The sequence below is a fragment of the Nannospalax galili genome, unplaced genomic scaffold (genome assembly GCF_000622305.1).
Source record: "Nannospalax galili isolate Female #2095 unplaced genomic scaffold, S.galili_v1.0 scaffold155, whole genome shotgun sequence".
NCBI lineage: Eukaryota > Metazoa > Chordata > Mammalia > Rodentia > Spalacidae > Nannospalax > Nannospalax galili.
In genome coordinates, this window is record NW_008339923.1 from 4867588 (window position 1) to 4881267 (window position 13680).

Consider the following 13680-nt stretch of genomic DNA (forward strand, 5'->3'; position numbering starts at 1 on the left):
AATCAGAATATTATCATCAATTATTTTTCTAGGGACTTGGGAGATGATAGCTCAGTGGTAAGAGTGCTTTCTCTGCAAGAATGAGGAACTTGCATTTGAATCTCTAATACCCCCACAAAAAGTAAGGCATGGGGGGTAGAAGCAGGCATATCCTGAAAACTTGCTGGCCAGCCAGCTTAGTAGAAAAGATGTGTTCCAGTTCAGTAAGAGACTCTATCTCAAGAAACTAAGACAGAAAATGATAGGGAAGATACCTGATGTCTTGCTCTGGGCCTTCAAATGTACACACATAGCTGCACAGACCTGCACGCTCATGTACACTCACATACACACAAACTTTTTAGGCTAATCAATATCAAAGATATTTGTGTGTATTTCAGTGACTCTAAGCCGTATTGATCTCAGATGGGCCACTATTGTGTGTCCTATCAAGACAGAAAAAAAAAAATGACATGTTTTGTCCACCTAAAGAAGTCTCTTGTACATCTGCAAAGCCTAGTACCTGCTCAAATCACCATCTTACAGAAAATAGATCCCTCTCTCCACATCCTCGCAGCTTGAAACAGGTTTGTTTACTTCTTGGTTCATTCTTGATCTGGTATGTAGGTTCCACAGGAGCAAGAACTTGCTTGTCTCCTTTGATAACTTCTCTCCAGGCTCTAAAACAAGGCCTGGTACTATGTAGACCAGGCTGACCTTGATCTCACAGAGATCCACCTACCTCTACTTCCCAAGTGCTGTGATTAAAGGCATGCGTCACCACTCCTGTTATGTTTTAATTTTATTACAAGTTATTTTTTCTTCCTGCCTCCCTAGCCACGATGTATCCATTTGTCTTGAGTAAATGAGAAGATAAACAAAGCCACACCTTGCCTCTGGCTCCAGGCATCCCACGGGCCCTGCACTGTGCTTTTCAGATCAATTTTCTTTCAGGGATTAACCAGTCTTAGCTAGACTTCATTTCTGAATAAGCTATTAAAATATCAGTTCATGTGACTGGCTCCATCTTGCTTGCTAGAAAATGGGCTGCTTGACATCAGTGCTAATTTTGAAGAAACTGGCAAAGAAATTTAGTGACTTCAAGGGATATTTGATACCACAATTGAACACCTTCCCCAAAGTAGGTCACAATCATAATAACTGTCCTATACATGAAAAGTTTATCTTGTTCCAGATACTGAGCCAACAATTCCTTTATCAGTTGGGTTATGGAGAAGAGAGAGCAGATTCCTGTCCCTGGAACCTAATCTGAAAAAAAAGTGTGTATGCTGATAGTATTAGTTACTTTTTCCATTGTGTGTGACCAAATACCTAACATAAACAACATAAGGGGTGAAACACTGATTTAGAATCATGGTTTCAGAGGGTTAAGTCTAAGGACATTTGGCCCTGGGCTTCTGGACCTACTATGAGGCAGAATATCATGGCAACAGGGCTGTATAGCAAAAGCTGTTCTCAGTACGGTGGACAGGAAGCAGAGAAAGAGACAGGCAGGGGGCAGGGACAAGACACCTCATAGGACAAGACCTTATTGACCTCTTCCTCCAGCTAGGCCCTAGGCCCTGCTTGTTAAGGATTCTACAACCTCCCAAATTAGTGCCACCAGCTGTGGACCAGCAAACAACACGAGTCTGTGAGAGATATTTCATGTTCAAACCATAATAGCAGATGTGATTGTGTTAAACATCTTGAGATGGGCAAATTATTCTCCATGATAAGGCTGGTCCCTAAATGCAATCATAAGTGTCCTAATGAGAGGAAGTCAGAGGAAAACATGACACAGGTAGAAGAAGAAGAGGCAACTGGGCAACAAAGGCGTAAGCTGGGATGTCAGCAGTCAGTGGAAGTCAGAAGAGGCACGGAAAGGAGTATTTCCAGGAAATCCAACTTCTTCTAGCCTCCATGTACACCAGAACACGTGGCACACATACAGACAAGAACATGCACATACAAAATAAAAATAAATGAATCAGATTAAGAGCACTGACTGCTCTTGGCAGAGCACACAGTTTTGTTTCCCAGCACTCACATGACTGCTAACAACCACCCAAACTTCCAGTTCCAGGGCATCTGGTGCCCTCTTCTGGCCTCAGTGGACATTGCACACATTGGTACACCTACATACATGCAAGCAAAACATTCATACATATAAAATAAAAGTAAATAAATAAATTTTTTAAAATATAAATTGCTTAATGGTCAATGTGTAGAGAATAAGAGACTGCAGAGTGCTCAGCCCTTATTGGGAGACCTATATCGCACTCCTCCTGCCAAAGGAACATCTCTGAAGAGGGGGCAAAAATATTATAAGAATGAAAGGTGGTGGATGAATACAACAAAACAGCATTTTCTAGACACAACAGGGCGGTTCCACATATGAACCCATAGCAGTTGTTCCAGTATGCACAAGACCTACCCAAGTCCAAGCTAGACAAAAACCCAGGATGAAGGGGAGAGGTGGGCGAGAAGCCCCAGCCCTAGCTGAGGAAGCCTTGACAATTGATAACAGCCAGGAGAGGGAGAGCCAGTTTTTTTAAGGGTATAATGCCGGGTAGGTTGACCATGCTCCAGGGGAACACAAATTGGAGTCAAAAGGCCATGAAAAACTAGAGAGAGAAGACAGGAAGTGGGGGGAATAGGAGGGTGGATCTGAGAAGATATGGGGGAAGGGGTTTGAATATAATCAAAATAATTGTACAATATTCTTTAAAAATCAATAAAAAGATTATTTTAAAAAGATGTGTAATGAGTATTTCTACACAGTATGTATATGCTTTAGGAGTTGCAAGGATTTATTGGGGGACCAGTTGATTGACAGAATAATGAGCACACTATGTTGATGTGGCTCTGTCTGGAAGAGTGCTACAAGTACATGCAAAGTCATAAATATTGAGGAATGAGTCTATTTTCTTGGAGGCAAGATGCACAATGATTAAGAGTTTAAACTGTGGAATGAAACTGTGTCAAATGCTGCCTTCATTATATATTAGCTATATGAATACTTTAGCAAACTACCTAATATCTCTTTGCTTTCATTTTTTTTTTCCTCTGCAGAGGACTAGAAATGATACCTGCCTTATGTAGCGTATGATGAAGTTTAAGTGACATTATTCTTTTGATATGGAAGAGGGTATCCTGAAGGTCCGCATAGGGACTGGCGTTACAGCTCAGTGGTATGTGCTTGCTTAGCCCGCGTTCAATCTCCAAGCAGTAGGGAAGGAAAAAGAAAAGGGTGTTGAGTGGTTCACATGTAAAGGTTTGATCTCAGGGTGATCCTGTTAAAAAGGGCAGAAACCTTACAGGGTTGGGCTTTTTTCCAGTCTCTAGGTCACTAGGATCATGCACTCAAAGTGGGGGAGGGTGTGTGTGTGTGACAGGATCCCACCTTATCTCTTTTTTTCTTTCTGCTTCCTGCCTTGAGATGGGATCATTCACTCTATCACATGATCCCTTCCATGTTGTGTGTGCTTGCTAGAAGCCTAAATCAATAGACTACATAATTTTAGACTCAATCACTACATGCCAACAGAAACCTCTCTACTCCACAGTTTTCCTGTGTCAGGTATTTTGCCATAGTGACAGGAAGCTGACTAATACAATTATTAATTTAACATGACATCTGGTTCACAAAAAAAGCATACATAAAATATTTGCTAATATTTCTATAGTGATTGTCTCAAAAAAAATCATTGTTCTTAACAGGTAAAATTTTTTCTGCCTGGAACTACATCAATGAAGTGTAGACAAAGAGGCAGAACCACATCAAAGAGTAAGGAACACTATAAACCTAAGAGAAATAAGAGTTTTAAGAAACTTTAAGAAAGGTTTCACAGAATGTGCACACCATGCTGTTATAACAGTGTTTGCTTTAAGCTTAGGGTGGGGAGATGCAAGCACATGAACACACATGAGCACATAGGCTGATGGGATAGTGGAGCAAGTACATATGTGCAGTGAAAATAAAGGTCTTGGGGTTAATTTGCCCTCAGTTGAAGTATGCATTGCTCAGATTAAAGCCATCTATGAAATAATTCTCTACACAGTATTCAAACTTGACCACAAAGCCTTTCTTCATTTGAAAGTTATTATATAAATTTGATAAAGAACAGAGCCGTTTGGTCTGAAGCTATTTCTCCCTTTGTGGTCTCACCATCCTTCATCTGCTGAACCTAAGAAATGGTGCAGAAATCACAGATCCCTCTGTGCTCGACATCCACATGCCCTCAGCCTTCTAGCTGCTTCTACCAGGGCTCTCCAGGAACCAGTGATTATATCTGTATCTATATCTATATCCATATCTATATCATCTATATCTATATCATCTACATCTATCTCTATCTATATCATCTGCCTTCCTCCTTTCCTTCCTTGATTCCTTCCTTCCTTCTTTCCTTCCTTTCTTTTTCTTGAGCCTAAGCCTAAGGAAATCATGTTCAGGTTTCAGTTTCAGGACCACCTATTCTACCAAGTTCCTCTACCTAGGGAATCGCCATCTCTTGCGGGCTTATGATTATATTTTACTAAAGCAGACAGATTTGGGATCATCTCTGGTTTTCTGCACTTCTGCCCTTCCTCTGCTGAGCTTATGATTAGTCATGGGCTACCCACGTGGGTGAATGGAACGGCAGGGGAAAATCATCAAGCGCTCTAACGCAGAAGTTTTCTATATATTGTTTGTTTGTTAGGCAAGAATTTGATTTCTCTCTATTTTCCCCATTACACTGTTTGCATCGTAACTGGGTAATTCCTAGAGTAAATAAGGAGAGAGAGAGAGAGAGAGACTGTGAAGTCTTCACAGAACACAAAATGTACTGTGAAAACCAGTGTTCAAATTTTTGACATGATATTTTAATCATCTGGAATATAGGCCTTCTTCCCTTAATCTCCCAAGTTCCTACATGTTCCCATCACAACTCTTCCAATGGTACTGTGTAATACCACCTTATACTTCATCTAACACTTCTACCAGCTCTTTGTACACTCAAATCACTCTCTGTCTACATTTTCCTGGATCACTGATTGCTGGGACTTGGTTGATGGAATACTGCTAGAAAATTGGAAGCCAACTTTAAATTCTAGCTCTGAGCTTTACCATCCTGTTGAATTTGACCAAATGACTTAACACTGTGCCATAATCATAGAGCCACATCAGCAATCACTGGGTAGATGTTTGAGATAACTCATGTCATGATAATGCATGTGGGATATGCAGAGCAGTGTCTTGCACAAAGTACTTGTCAATAATCATCAGTTTTTTTCTGTTGTTTTTGCTGTTATTATTATTACTATTACCTGTCAGGCACAATATACTCAAAAGAAACAAAATACGTGAGCCACCAGGAGTCTCCAGTTGGGAGGAATAAGGAAAAGATTAGGTAGAAAGTGTGTAGGGGCCTAAAAGATTCTTGGTTACTTCATTAACTAAGTCTCAACTTTTATTATCAAGTTTATCATGGTGCCTGGCTCTTGTTAGAAAAATTTCATTGGATGGATGAATCCAATTTACCCTCTTGCTGTCTATATAACCTCTTTGTCAGCAAACAACTTTTTCTGTTAACCTATTAAATGACCATCAAAAAAGCCTAAGTTTCTCCCTGGAGGGGCTTGCTTGGAGAAAACTTTGTTTGCACTCTCCCTGGGGCAGCATTTCCCAAGCAATTTTGGGAAATTCTAGAAGAGTGCTAGAGGAATGATAACTCGCAGCCCAGCATGGTCTGCAGGGACTCCAGGGGCTAACACCTTGTACAAACGATATATATTTCCATGCGTTTCAGCACACAGCCTACCAATGTCACTCCTTACAAGCTGCATAATGCCACATAAATGATTGATGATGACAGTGATGATCAGAGGCAGCAGAAACTGGAGCGATGATTTGTTTCTATCAAAGACCCCAAACTGATCACTAAGTAGCTTCATTACTTCAGCCTCACAAGCAGGAAGCAAGATTCTTGTCGTTTGGTTTCACTGTCCAGTGCTGCTTCAGTAGAGTGTGGTCAGAACAGATGGCTGAGATCTGAAATTTCATGAGTCTGGGGTCCCCTGGGGCTTCCTTGAATCCGAGGGCTCTTGCCTTAGCACTATGGATATGACCTTCATTTATGTAGTTTCTTCCCTCTGTGGACTAGTTTAGAGTTCTGTGATAAGTTCTGCTTCTTTAATGTGCTGTTCAAATTTCTGCTTCTTCTAAAACAATACCCTATAGCATTAGTGTAAATATGAACATCTTCTGTATGCTATTGCAGAACTAATGTGATTGAATACCGCGTCACAAGCTTCCTCTACCACCAAACATCTCAAAGATAGTTCCTCAGCATGAAGGCAGGACTATGCCTTGACTGTGCTCCCCAAAGCTCGTGTGTTGCAGTCTTTGTACCCTATGCTACAGTGCTCAGACTTTGGAGTTTTAAGAGGTTAGTATGTCATGAGGGTACTCAATAACTAATCAAGTAACTAATTCCATCATGTTGAGTTATCCTTACAAAGAATGAATCTGAATGCTCACTTTCTCTATATTTGATTTCTTCGCCTCAATGTAATCACCAGATGTGGCTCTTCAGTCTTTATAACCATGAGACAAATAAATTTCTACTATTTTTAAATTACCCAATGTGTGTTATTCTGTTATATCAGCAGAAAACAGTCGTATATGGGAGATAGTAAGATAGTTCACTTTTAATGAATGCCTAAATATTAGTATGCTGGCATCAATGGATTACATTTTTAAAATATAATCTAAATAGATAATTAAAATATAATTTAAGCATTTTGATCATTTTCAGCCCCTATCCCTAATAAAATAGTGAATAAAATAGGAATGTAAGGATATCTTCTCACAGTGATAATGTGTAGTTTAAATTGAGAATGACATTAAATTAATGGTAAAGTTTTATAAATAGTCTTGTGAAAATCTAGAATTAAAAAACCCAAAAAGCCCAGTACTACAATTATTATTTGATATTTTCAGTAATTTTGGACAATTAAAAGACAGAACTTAGACACAGATGTATAGAAAAGAAAAAGATAAATTTATTGCTCCTTATAAACATAGAAAAAGAATCACCTGAAATATAAAAATTTTAAATATTCAATGAAGTAATTGCAAGCGAGGTGAATATAAATGAATATTAATTAATAGTGGGGGCTGGAGAGATGGCTCAGCAGTTAAGAACACTGGTTGTTCTTGCAGAAGACCCGGGTTAGTTCCAGGAGCTCCGACAGCCTCTTTCAGGAGCCAGACAGCCTCTTCTGTCTTCCGTGGGCATTGCACAACACGGGTGCACTTCCTACATGCAGGCACTACACGCATGCACTAAAAATAATAAATAAAATAAAAAATAAATAAAATAAGTTAATTGTGCTTATGTATGAGCAATGTACAATTAAATAGTAATTTAGAAAAGCATGCACTTAAGATATTTATAGAGAGGTGTAATAATATTCTTGGGTACACAATCTTAATAAAATTGTAACATACTTTAAAAAGGCAAAACACTGAGCATTATAGAGATAAGAATAGATGAATCAACGTAAAGGAAGACACTGCCTCTGGGTCTATAAAGTACCTGTCACAGAAGCACACAGGTTGACAGTACCACAGGTCCCCACCATCAAGGGCCACTAGAGATTGAGGGGGCTAACCTGTCTATAGTCGGACATCCTCAGCCATATCTGGGAGCTTCCACAGGGCCTTGGCATTGCTAGGTTCCTGTGCGCATCCTTCCCCAGGTATCCTCACAGCTTACTCCCATCTACTTGCTGCCTCACTGAGCTTTATCATGGCCATGCTATTAAAATGGCACAGCTCCCTCCCCTATTTTCCTCATCCCACTCTATTTTCTCCATTGCCCTTATCAGCTTGGAGCACACCACCTAACTGATTCACTTCCTTGCTCTCTTTCTTCCCCGCTGGTGTCATCTTCCAAGAGTGGGACATTTTCACTTCATCTTATTCACCTCTGTATGAAGGAATGCAACAAATCATGCAGTAATTGAAAAACATAGAAAATCACCCAAAATGAAATGCAATATGGTCATGATAATAAGAGTGACTATATTTCCTTTTCCAAATTATTTGTACTTTGGGTTGTTACCTTTATTTACTGAAATATATTCAGATTTTAAAATGATTAGATTTTCATGTCTAGCTAACTCATTTTCCTAATTTTTTGGCCAGGTATTAAAAAAAAAAATTGTGGGAACAGACAAGCTCATTATGCAGCCTGACAACAAAAAGAAGCAGATAATCCATTTTCATTAGGCCCTCCCTTTGGCTTCATTGTTTTTAAAATCAAGTTAGATATTCTTAACTATAATTACTAACTGTTTATTGTGACCACATTTGATCTTCACCTTTGAATTATCAGCTCTTTTTAACTAGATCATACAAACTTTTCTAATCCCAAATCGAATACCCTCAACTCTTCTCAAACTGAAATGAGTTAGTAAGATTAATTACATTTAATATAAATGTTCTCAAATGTATTTTCTTTTTTTCAAGTTGGATCTTTCCATAATTACACAAATGCTTATTAATTTTCTGTTTCTGTTTTATGAGAGTTGATGGATCTTTCTTTATGAGACAATTTCTCCTTGTAGCCCCAGTTGGCCTGGCACTTGCCAGGCTGGTCTCAATCTCACAGTTATCTGCCTGTCTCTGCCTCCCTTGTGCTAGGATTAAAGGCATGTACCAACACACCCAGCAAGGAACTATTCTTTTTTAAAAACTGACATGTATTTTGAAACTATTTTATTTTATTTTATGTTTTTGAAGCTGAGGACCGAACCCAGGGCCTTGTGCTTCCTCGGCAAGTGCTCTACCACTGAGCTAAATCCCCAACCCCGAAACTATTTTAAATAAAATATTTAAGTTACTTATATTTGATAAGTGGTTGCTTTCAGAAACTCTGTTTCTCTTGATTAGACAAGATGGTAGATGATGGTTACTGGTAGTTCTTGAAGAAAAACACCCTCGCTCTGGCTATGCAAGGGAAGAAGAGTTTGGACCCTTGCTACCTAGTTGCTTGGATGTTTTCTGAGTGCCTGTCACATGTCCTGGGCCCTTCTGTTAAACATGAGGCTAATCTCATAAAGAGCTGGGCAGCTATTTCCAGCCACTTTCTTTTTTTTGGTATACATCAAACACTTCCCAGGAGGAAAAATATTTTTTATACTGTGGCAACCAAGAAAGACCTGGAGAGCCTAATTAAATTTTAATTAGAACCTGATGATTATGGACTAGGAATAAAAGTCCATGTGAGAAGTACATTTAATTTTATTAAAGTTCATATGTCTTGCCATTGCTACATTTCAGGGCACTATTTAAGATAAATACTACATGAAGCCCAAATGCTTCTGGAGCTAGGTGATCCCACAACCCTCACAAAAGAGTTCCATAACCTTTCAGAAGCACCAAACCTCCCCACTCAAGCAAAACTTAAATTGGCAACCTTCTGCCTGCTCTCTGCACAGTCCAAGTAGGAGAAATCCCCTGAAGCAATTGGTTTCTTCACAACTCTACATACATTTTCATTCAGTGACCCAAACAAGCTCTATCTGGGCCACTTTGTGAGGTTTCCATTCCTTTCCCTGTTCTCTTGGCCGCTAAGAGGTCAAGACGAAACTCCCTGGCAAAGCAAACTTGCCAGAAGCTGTTTGCTTGGCTGCATGTATTACCAACAGCAAAACATCACACATTTGTACAGAAGCAATGTCTAAATGTTCAAGACAGAAATGTCACTGCATACATTAGGATGTTCTGTATCAGTGGACTATGGCTTTGCATCAGAACTCCGCTACTAAATTTCATGTCCAGACAACACCTATTGGATATGGCTCTATCTGTCCTAGGCTACATAGAAGAAGAAAACACAGGTAAAGGAATCCCCTAGAGCTGAGTTCAAATAGAAGCTTAAAATGGAAACATCTATCTGTGGAGAAACCACTCTAGACAGATAGTGTTAATACTCTAGACAGATTTTTGTTAATATAATGAAATACCTGAGATAATTAACACATAAGAAGGAAGGATTTATTTTGGTTCATTGTTCTAGGGTTCCAATCCAGGTTCAGTTGGCCACATTGCTCTAGGCCTCTGGTGAGCTTAACACATCATGGTGGGAACATGTGGTGAACCACAGTGCTTGCATTTTATCTCAAATTTAAGTTGAACCTGTGACTACTGTAATCATTAATATTAATTCTCAACTTGATAGAATCTCCTGGGAGATGGGCCTATAGGAATAGCCTGAGGGGGATTATCTTGATTAAAATTTATTGTGTCAGATAACATTTTGACTGTTGGTCAGGCTATTCCTTAGGCTTGTACTGTACAAAATGGACACAAAGAGCTGACCAATAGGAAGCATATGTTGCCCTCTGTTTCTTGATGGTAGATGCAACGTGATCAGTTGTCACACATTCCCGCTGCCTTGACTTCCCAGCTCTGTTGGCCCCTGAACTGTGAGCCAGAATAAACCCTTTCTGGGGTGTTTTATCACAGAAACAGGAACAAAAGCTAAGATAGCAACTCAGCTAAAGACCAAATTTCCTAGCTTCCTTGTGAAGGCATATGGGAATTTATAATTAATTTTGACCAATGAAACAACTCAAAGTGATAGAGGAAACTTCTGTCTCTAAAGAGAAGACAAGTACATCTTACTTTCTCTTTTCCCCTCCTGGCTAGAAAGTGGACAGAGCAAGGGTACTGTCATAGACCGTATACTACAAACCAAATATTGAGCAGAACAGAGTAATAATCTAGATCCCTGACAACCTTGGGCCATTTCTGGGCTGTTTATACTCAAATTTTCATGGAACGTGTTAATACAGTGTTAAAGCCACTTTTCCCCTTTATTATGCCAGTTTAATACTCCAGGGCTAAGACCTGGAAAGATAGATGTTTTAGTTTGTGTTCTGCTGCTATAACAGAACACCAAAGACTGGGTGATTTGTAAACAAAAGAAGCTCACTTGGCTTATGGTTCTGGAGGCTGAGAAGTTCAAGAGCATGGTGGCAGCATCTGGTAAGAACTTCATATAGAAGGGCAAATCTGTATGTAAAACAGATAAAGGACATCAGGCTGAAATGGTCTTTCCTATCAGGGACCCACTCATGAGAAAATTAGTCACTCTTATGAAAACGGCATTAATTCATTAATAAAACTAGGGCCCTTGTGACATAGTCAATATTTAAAGAGGTAACCTCTTAATATTATTGCAATGGTAACAAATTTTCATTGCAAGTTTTACATGGGACATCAAACCACAGAGTTATAGATGTGGGTTATCAGGTTGTTTTAGTTATAACAAGAAAATACAACATACATTAAGATTAAAAATGGTAATTAGAAAATGTAACAGAGGATCAAGATAAAATGAAAATTTCAAAGACAATTTGTGAACATTGAAGTTACTGTATGCCCATGTAGGAATGACTTTCACAAAATAGACATAATCTGGACTAATGACTTTTAATTAACCTTGGCAAGCTCTCTGAACCATGTGGTCTTGTGAGCTGAGCACCTGATCTTGTTTCTTGGGAGCCTCAATTTGTTACTCCACCCAAAAGAATAATGCATGAATGTGGGTATGCCTGAGAATTAACATATCAAAGCTCTGAAAGGCAGGGCACATATCCTCATTGAAAACATGAAGACTGAGAAAGGAAGCTTGATGTTGTATGTACAGATTCTGGAATTAGAAATGAAAAGGCAAGATTGTCTGATAGATAAGGGTGGATCCAAGGTTGTGCTTCCCCAATTGGAGCCAGAGAAACGGCTTTGAATAAAATTATAGGTGAGGCTTGACTCAGAGACACAGTTCTAAGAGACATTTGGGGGAATGGATGTCCTACAAGTTCAGGCCCACTTTTAACTAAGAATCAGGCTGTTTTATTCAGGTAGTAGTAATGTGGCATGGTAACACAGCATGCCTATCAGGGGCACTTCATAGTTTAGAGACAAGCTCAAGGTCATGACTAGTACACCTTACCTCTTGCTTCATGAACAGTGCTTTGAGCTTGTAACTTTGGCATAAACTTAGATTCTTTCTTGTGTCTTATGAAGAGATACATTAATGAAGTAGAGTTGTTTGACATATAGCTAAATAAAGCCCACAATATTTAAAATGACTAGTTACTGTTAAATGTTTTGAGTTACTAAAATGTTGACTCATAGTTCACATGTCCTACAAACAATATATTCTTTTTTTATTTTTTTTTTCTGTGTACAAGTGTATTGCCTGCATGTATGTGAGTGCACTGGTGTTGTGCAACGCTGCAGAGATCAGAAGAGGGCTTCCCCTGGAACTGGAGTTAAGGATGGTTCATAGCTGCCATATGGTTGCTGGGAATTGAACCTGGGTCCTCTGCAAGAGCAGTCAGTGATCTTAACCACTGAGCCATCTCTCCAGCCCCACAAACAATATATTCTTACAATTCTGTACTAACACCCCACTTTTGCATTTACTTTTGGTTTGTACAATCAGGCTAGAAAACATAATGATTATGGAGGACTAAATTTGAGTTACAATAGAAAGCAAGAGTTATTTTCATTTGTCTTTTATGTGAGGTTAGTAATGATTTGTTAATTATCTTTCTAATTAGTTTTATGATTAAATCTTGTATGAAATCTTTGGTGTGTAACCAGAACTAATCTCTGTACTCATAGAATTCCATGGAGTTTTCTTATGAGTCGTGTAAAGATTCACAAAATTTTTTTGTATCCTAAGCAAAATGTTAATAATAAAATTAATTAGAAAAAAAATGATATCCAGGTTGCTACTAGAATTGAATCAATATACTGACCTTTGTTAAAATTAAAATTACAAGCTAGTTCCTTGAGATTGCTTCTTTACAATGAAAGAGGCCAAATTATACTGTTTAAAAATATGTACTGTGGCTTTATTTTTTCTATATATAAATTTTTCTCTCCCTGGAGGGCTTCATCATCTTAGACCAGAGGCAGCAGATCTGAAAGCTGTAGCCAAAATGTAGAAAGAAAACAGCCCAAGGGTTCACATACCTTTATGTGAAACCCTTTTAATCAAGTATACCTGAAGAAACAAAGGCCAGCTATAGCTGTAAAATTCTTGGGAGCTTTATGTTCAGTAGGAGAAATATCACTGAGATGGATCAACAGCCACATCTTAGAAACAAATAATGAGAAGGTCCAAGAGTTCAGTATCTCATCACAGCAGAAGAAAGATCATCCTACAACTGTCACCCCCTCCAAGGCTCAGGGACTTTTGTGGAAGAGGCTGGCAGAAAGATTGGAAGAGCCAGAGGAAGGGTTGGAGTGTTGGATAAGCTTGTCTTCCACGCAGCAAGCCAGACTAGCAAGTAATAAATAGATGTCTTCTTCTCTAGCTTCTCCTCAGCTTCCTTCAAACTAATTAGACCCCAAGACTCTCCATAGGTAGAGAGAGGCAGAGGGGGACAGTCACCCCTCCTACTCAGTCAGTCAGCCTTAACTGCATGAGGGGGGAGGGACTAAGGATCGACACAGGGGAAGCAAGAGAGGTGGGGGATTTCTCCAGCAGATCTGAAAGCTTCAGCCAAAATATAGAAAAAAGCAGCCCAAGGGTGTTCATACCTTTGTAAGTAACCCCTCACCACCATCACATGCTCCGTTAGTAAGCCTAATAAATATTTTTACTACCTAAAAAAAAAAAAAAAAAAAAA

At 39.0% G+C, this 13680-nt stretch overlaps 1 pseudogene across 1 annotated transcript in view; it reads left to right on the top strand.

The window, feature by feature from the left end:
• Positions 1 to 2544: 2544 nt before the first annotated feature.
• LOC103735450 overlaps positions 2545 to 13680 on the top strand; it is a 23311-nt pseudogene continuing 12175 nt past the window's right edge. The window contains exon 1 of the transcript XR_001872471.2: positions 2545 to 2551. The product of XR_001872471.2 is annotated as a 1,4-alpha-glucan-branching enzyme pseudogene (transcript). The remainder of the gene's footprint in view (positions 2552 to 13680) is intronic.